At 36.9% G+C, this 6,195-nt stretch overlaps 1 non-coding gene across 1 annotated transcript; it reads right to left on the bottom strand.

The window, feature by feature from the left end:
- Positions 1-576: 576 nt before the first annotated feature.
- On the bottom strand, positions 577-683 carry LOC128291102 (small nucleolar RNA R71). The gene has a single exon (XR_008280878.1). It is a non-coding gene; the product is annotated as a small nucleolar RNA R71 (small nucleolar RNA).
- Between the last annotated feature and the right edge of the window lie 5,512 nt (positions 684-6,195).

The raw sequence follows: 6,195 nt of genomic DNA, 5'->3' as shown, positions 1-6,195 counted from the left end.
TTTATGACTAGAAGAAACCCATCAGGACCATTACTCTTTGACGAAGAAATTGATCGTACAATTCACAAATATCAAAGAGAAATAAGGCGTAGTTTACGGTACACGGAGAACAAGCGAGAAGACGATACTCAAACCCCAACCGACGAGATGGCTGAAAACCCAGGCGACCAGCTACCTCCTGCAATTGCAGCTAATCAAAATCCTGCTCCACGTACTATGTATGATTATGCTAAACCTTCTTTAACAGGAACTAAGTCTATTATAGTTAGACCTGCTATTGCTGCGAATAATTTCGAACTAAAACCTAACACAATTCGGATGATACAACAGTTTGTTCAGTTTGATGGTTTGCAGGATGAGGATCTTAGCACGCACTTGGAAAATTTTCTTGAATTTTACGATACATTCAAAATCAATGGCGTTTCTGATGATGCCATTCATCTTTGGTTATTTCCCTTTTCACTGAGAAACAAAGTTAAACAGTGGTTGAACTCGTTACCACGAGGGTCTATCACTACTTGGGAACAAATGACCGAGAAATTTTTACTAAAATATTTTCCGTCGGCTAAAACGGCTAAATTGTGTAATGATATCTCTTCTTTTGTGCAGATGGATTTAGAAACACTTTACGATGCATGGGAGAGATACAAGGACTAACTGAGAAGGTGCCCTCACCATGGGTTACCGCTTTGGCTACAAGTTCAAACGTTCTACAATGGTGTGAATCCCTTGACAAGACAAATGATTGATGCAGCTACTGGTGGAACCATCAACAATAAAGCACTGGAGGATGCATATGAATTTATAGAGGAGATGTCACTGAATAACAATCAGTGGCAAGTTATAAGGACAAAGCCAATGAAAACAGCCGGTGTCTATAACATCAATTCAGTCACCATGCTCTCAAATCAGGTAGAACTTCTCAATAAAAAGATTGATATTTTTCTTGGTTCTACGCAGGTACATCCAGTAATGAGGTGTGACTCAAGCGGAGGAGGTGTGCATACAGAATATCAATCCTTCAATCCCACAACCGAAGAGGAACAAGTCAACTATATGGGTAATAATAACTTTAGATCTCAAAATAACCCATACAGTGATAATTTTAATGCAGGTTGGAGGAACCACCCAAATATTTCCTGGGGAGGTCAAGGAAATCCAAAGCCATAAAATCCTCAGGGTTTTCAACAGCCACCTTATCAACAGGAGAAAAAACCAAACCTTGAAGAGATGCTTTCTAAATTTATCTTAGTGTCAGAAACCCGTTTCCAAAATACCGAGACAACACTTAAGAATCAACAAGCATCGATCCAAGGACTCGAAACTCAGATAGGCCAGTTGTCCAAACTAATCTCCGAACGACCACAAGGTAGTCTACCAAGTAATACTGAACCTAATCCGAGGGAACACCTCAATGCAATTAGCACTCAAGATATGGAAGGATTCATTACACTTGAGCCAGAAATACAGCAAGAGAACGTAATGAACAAAGGACGAGAAGAGGTAAACAATAATGATCCCAAATAGGTAAGTACAAATCATGAACCTTGTGTGCCATATCCTAAAGCGATGACGAAAGACAGAATAGAAGAACAATTCGGTAAGTTTGTCAAACTCTTAAAGAAATTACAAATTAACTTACCCTTTATTGAAGTTTTTTCGTAGATGCCCAACTCAGCAAAATTCTTAAAGGAACTTCTGAGTAATAAAAGGAAATTAGACGCTACATCACATGTGGAACTCAATGCAATCTGCTCAGCTATTCTAAAGAATGAGCTACCTAACAAATTGAAAGATCCAGAGAGTTTTACAATTCCTTGCTTAATTGGTAGTCTATTTGTGAATAATGCTTTAGTTAATCTGGGGGCAAGTATAAATGTTATGCCATATAAAATGTTTAAATAACTAGGTCTCGGTAAACCTAAACAGACTAGGATGAGCATACAATTGGCTGACAAAACAATTAGATTTCCTAAGGGTATTACTGAAGACGTTCTCGTTAAAATTGATAAATTTATTTACACAGTAGACTTCGTTGTCTTAGATATGGATGAGGATAACGAGGTACCTCTAATTTTAGGATGACCATTTTTAGCAACTACCAGAACCATTATTAATGTAGGCATAGGAGAGCTAACACTTCGTGCAGGTGACAACTCAGTAACACTCCAAGCACGCGACTCAGTCAAAACCTCTAAGACTCAAGATAATGTTATAAAAAATGTCGATGATAAAACTAATATTCAATTGTCCTTGCAGGAACTTCCTCGAACAAAGACAACAGAGACACTGCGCTACTATCATGAAGAGAACAAAGACGTCGATGAAGAACGAAGACTACGGATAGAGGAGCTAGATGAATGGCGAGAACACAAATCGATAACACATGATAAACTGAAACTACGCAAAAACAAGCCCGATACCTCTCCTAATCAACTTCAGGTCCGCGGTATAGTCTTACTAGATGCCGTTGATCCTCACATTGTCAGTACCACACCAAATGAGGAAATCCCTCTTACGGTACTTAGTATTTTTCCGTTCGGTACAGTGGAGGTGAGTCATCCCAGGTTCGGCACTTTTAAGGTAAACAACACCCATTTAAAACCTTATTTTAAAATTGACAACAGGAATGAGGAGTATGAACTCCTCGAACCACCATGATCATTCAACGGAGAGGTAAGTCGAGCTTAGACTATAAATAAGCGCTTCTCGGGAGGCAACCCAAGCACTAACATATTTTGATTTATTTATTTTTATTTTTATTTTCTCACACTTTGAATCTTTAACTTAATCTTTGAATTGCAAAGTTTTTCAGCACACATGGCCAGGCACATGGGCGTGCCTAAAGCCGTGGCCAAATAGGGGAAGAGACACGGCCGTGCGATATGGCCGTGTTGAAGCAGGACATGATTTCCCCAAAACACGGGGTGCGATAAATCCCCACGGCCGTGCGACATGGCCGTGGGTGAACTTGATAGGAACACACGGGTGTGGGAAAAAAAACCCACGGGCGTGCCAGGGACAAGTCTCGATCTGTTTCTTCGACACGGGCGTGCGACACGCTCGTGCCCTTTAGCTATGTACAACAATGCACGGGCTTGCTACCGTAACACATGGGCGTGGGAGAAGCGAACAAAGCTAGGCACGGTCGTGTGACATGGCCGTGTGCCACACACACCCAAGACACACGGGCGTCGAACAGTAGCCGGGCACAACCTAAATTGAAAAATTCAAAAAATACGGGCTCACACTCAACGTATGGCCCAAGGCCGTGTGACCCTCCCCTATATAAACAAACCACTGTTCATCTTCTTCTCCCTTTCAAAACCCTAGCCAAAAACTCCTCCTCCCCACTCCCTAATCCTTATTCCGACCACCATTCCCAAGATTCTCACTTCCCTAACCCTCAAACCACCCTGAAATACATTCCCTTTGCATTAATCCCCACTTTCCCCCAGCACTACCACCGGAGGGTGTAACACCCCTTACCCGTACCCGAGGCCGGGATAAGGTATACAAACATTAAACTAAAATATGGGCCATAAAATTTCATTCATATTTCAAAACGTTCATTCAATTACACATAGTCCCTTATTTGAGTCTACGAAGCCCAAAACATACTTTAGAAAGGGTTCGGGACTAAACCGAGAACTTACGAAAATCTTTGAAAATTTCATACTTTAAGGCTCCACACGCTCGTGTCCCAAAGTCGTGTTCCATACACGGTTGAGACACATGATCGTGTTTCTGCCTGTGTGGAATATACCTAGGCTATTTTCCAAGCTTTGGTCATCCTTAATCTCTTACACACTTATACAAAATCAAAAGCATATAACATGGTATTCATTTAATGATTAAATATTCTCAATTAAACCACAAACATAGCATTTGTATGTCATCATACATGTGTCTCTCATACTCATTTTACCTTGTTTATTATAGTACCACTTATACATTTATACAAAGATTATCATCTTACCAAATATCTTCAGCTTAATCATCAAGCATTCATATTTAAAACTAGATCATATCTTTATAAAATACCACAATTCAGATGCGCAAAATAGCATGTTTTCCTGAAACATTTCAATTCAACTCCATACCCAACAAGCATTACATTGAGACTAGTCATATGTATATATATGTCATGATACATATCATTCTCTTTCTGTTTTCTTATAAACACATATAATTTATTTCATTATATCAATATTTCATATACCATAGTTTCCATGCATTCCACATATATTTATTTTCCTCCTCCTCCTCTCCATTCCACATCCTTAATGTATATAGCATCCTTGTAAGTACGATTTCACAATTTACTAATAAATTCTCACATCAAACTGTCCACATGAGTCATAGTCACTTACTTATTTATAATTCCAGCTACGGAGCTCCAAATTAAGATTTGTAAATTTCCTCTGAAACTAGACTCACATATCTTTCCGCCATAAAATTTTCATAATTTTTGGTTTAGCCAATTAGTATAGTTTATTCATTGAAATTTCCCCTATTTCACTTTCTGACAGTTCTAACCTCTCTTCACTAAAAATTAATTATCTCACAGTATAGAACTCGGATAATGTTCTAGTTGATTTATCTTGAAAATAGACTCATTAGGGATTTTAAAAATATAAGCTTAATCCTCTAATTATTTTTATCCAAATTGTTTTGATTTTCCAAAGTCAAAACAGGGGATCACGTAATCATTCTGAACCAGTCTCACAAAAACATAAATATCTCAAAATATAGAACTTTTTTTCTTGCTTTGTTTCTTTTATCTTAAAATAGACTCATTAAGATTTAATTTGATATCTCATTAAGTCTCTGATCCAATTTCTACTATTTTTGGTGATTTTTCAAAATCACATCACTGCTACTGTCCAAAACGGTTTTATTGCTAATTCACTCTTTCACACTCTCTTTGTATTAACCTCATTTTAACATACATATCACAAATCATTTTCACCACATTTCATACATCACAAGTATAGGCCCATGATCACAAGGTCACCATAAAATCATCCTCATGTATAACTTACTTGTTTATAACATTACCACCTCCTGGTCACTTAATGAACACATCATTCACATAACCGAGTTCCTGCACTTATTCATCACAAAACTCACAAAGCAATACATAGAGAGTCTCCCGTTGAACACTTCGGATCAATCTTCGATACTTGGTGGTTTCAGAACATAGCTCCACCCATCATATTGTTCGGCTCTCTTGTACACATGGTGAACACTCAGTACCACCCATGTGACCTAGCCAATTTATCTAGTAGCTTTCTTGTCTACATGGTGTCCTTCACCTGGAACCACGCATGCAACCTAGCTACATATATCCCGTAGCTCTCTTGTCTACATGGTGTACACATAGTATCACCCATGCGACCTAGCTACATCATAATGTCTTGTAGCTCTCTTGTACACATGATGTGCACTCAGCACCATACATATGACCTAGCTACATACTATCTCAGATCATCCAATCTTCCAGAAGGTTCAACCGGATTTCTCTCTTTTCCAACAATTTCACCAATCAAGTAATTATCCACAAACATATTTCCAATATTATTATAAAATATCATAATATAAGTAATATTGATGTATTACTTACATATAAACTTACATCTCATTTAATATCAAGGCAATAACATTAAACTACACATTGCCTTATTAAAAATCATATGAACTTACAATTTCCCATAATATCCATAATCATAGAAATCACATTTATGTATGATAATTCAATGCACTTCATGTACCATAGACATATTTTAAATCAATTCATAAACTTGGCACCATAATCATTTAATTTAACATAATTCAATTAATTCACTAAATTTAACTTTCAAATATAAATTACAAGATTATTGCGATATTATTATCATACCAACTTACATACTTTCAACAACTCGAAAATCATAATAAATATATCAATTTTACATTGAAACATGCATAAATTAATCCTTATTATACATATGAACTTACCTCGATACTAAAACGATCATTTTACCAACTTTCCCAATTTTCGATTTTTCTCTCATTCTAGGTTCAAATCTCATTTTTTGGGATCTAAAAAATCATATTTTATTTATTTAATTAATTTACTATTCAAAACAGTCCTTAACTCAAACTTTTGCAAAATTAAAATTTTGCCCCTAAACTTTTGCATATTTACACTTT

Source organism: Gossypium arboreum, chromosome 3 (genome assembly GCF_025698485.1).
Source record: "Gossypium arboreum isolate Shixiya-1 chromosome 3, ASM2569848v2, whole genome shotgun sequence".
Classification (NCBI taxonomy): Eukaryota; Viridiplantae; Streptophyta; class Magnoliopsida; order Malvales; family Malvaceae; genus Gossypium; species Gossypium arboreum.
Note: the sequence above shows the minus strand (reverse complement) of the source record. Positions and strands in the feature narration are given on the sequence as shown.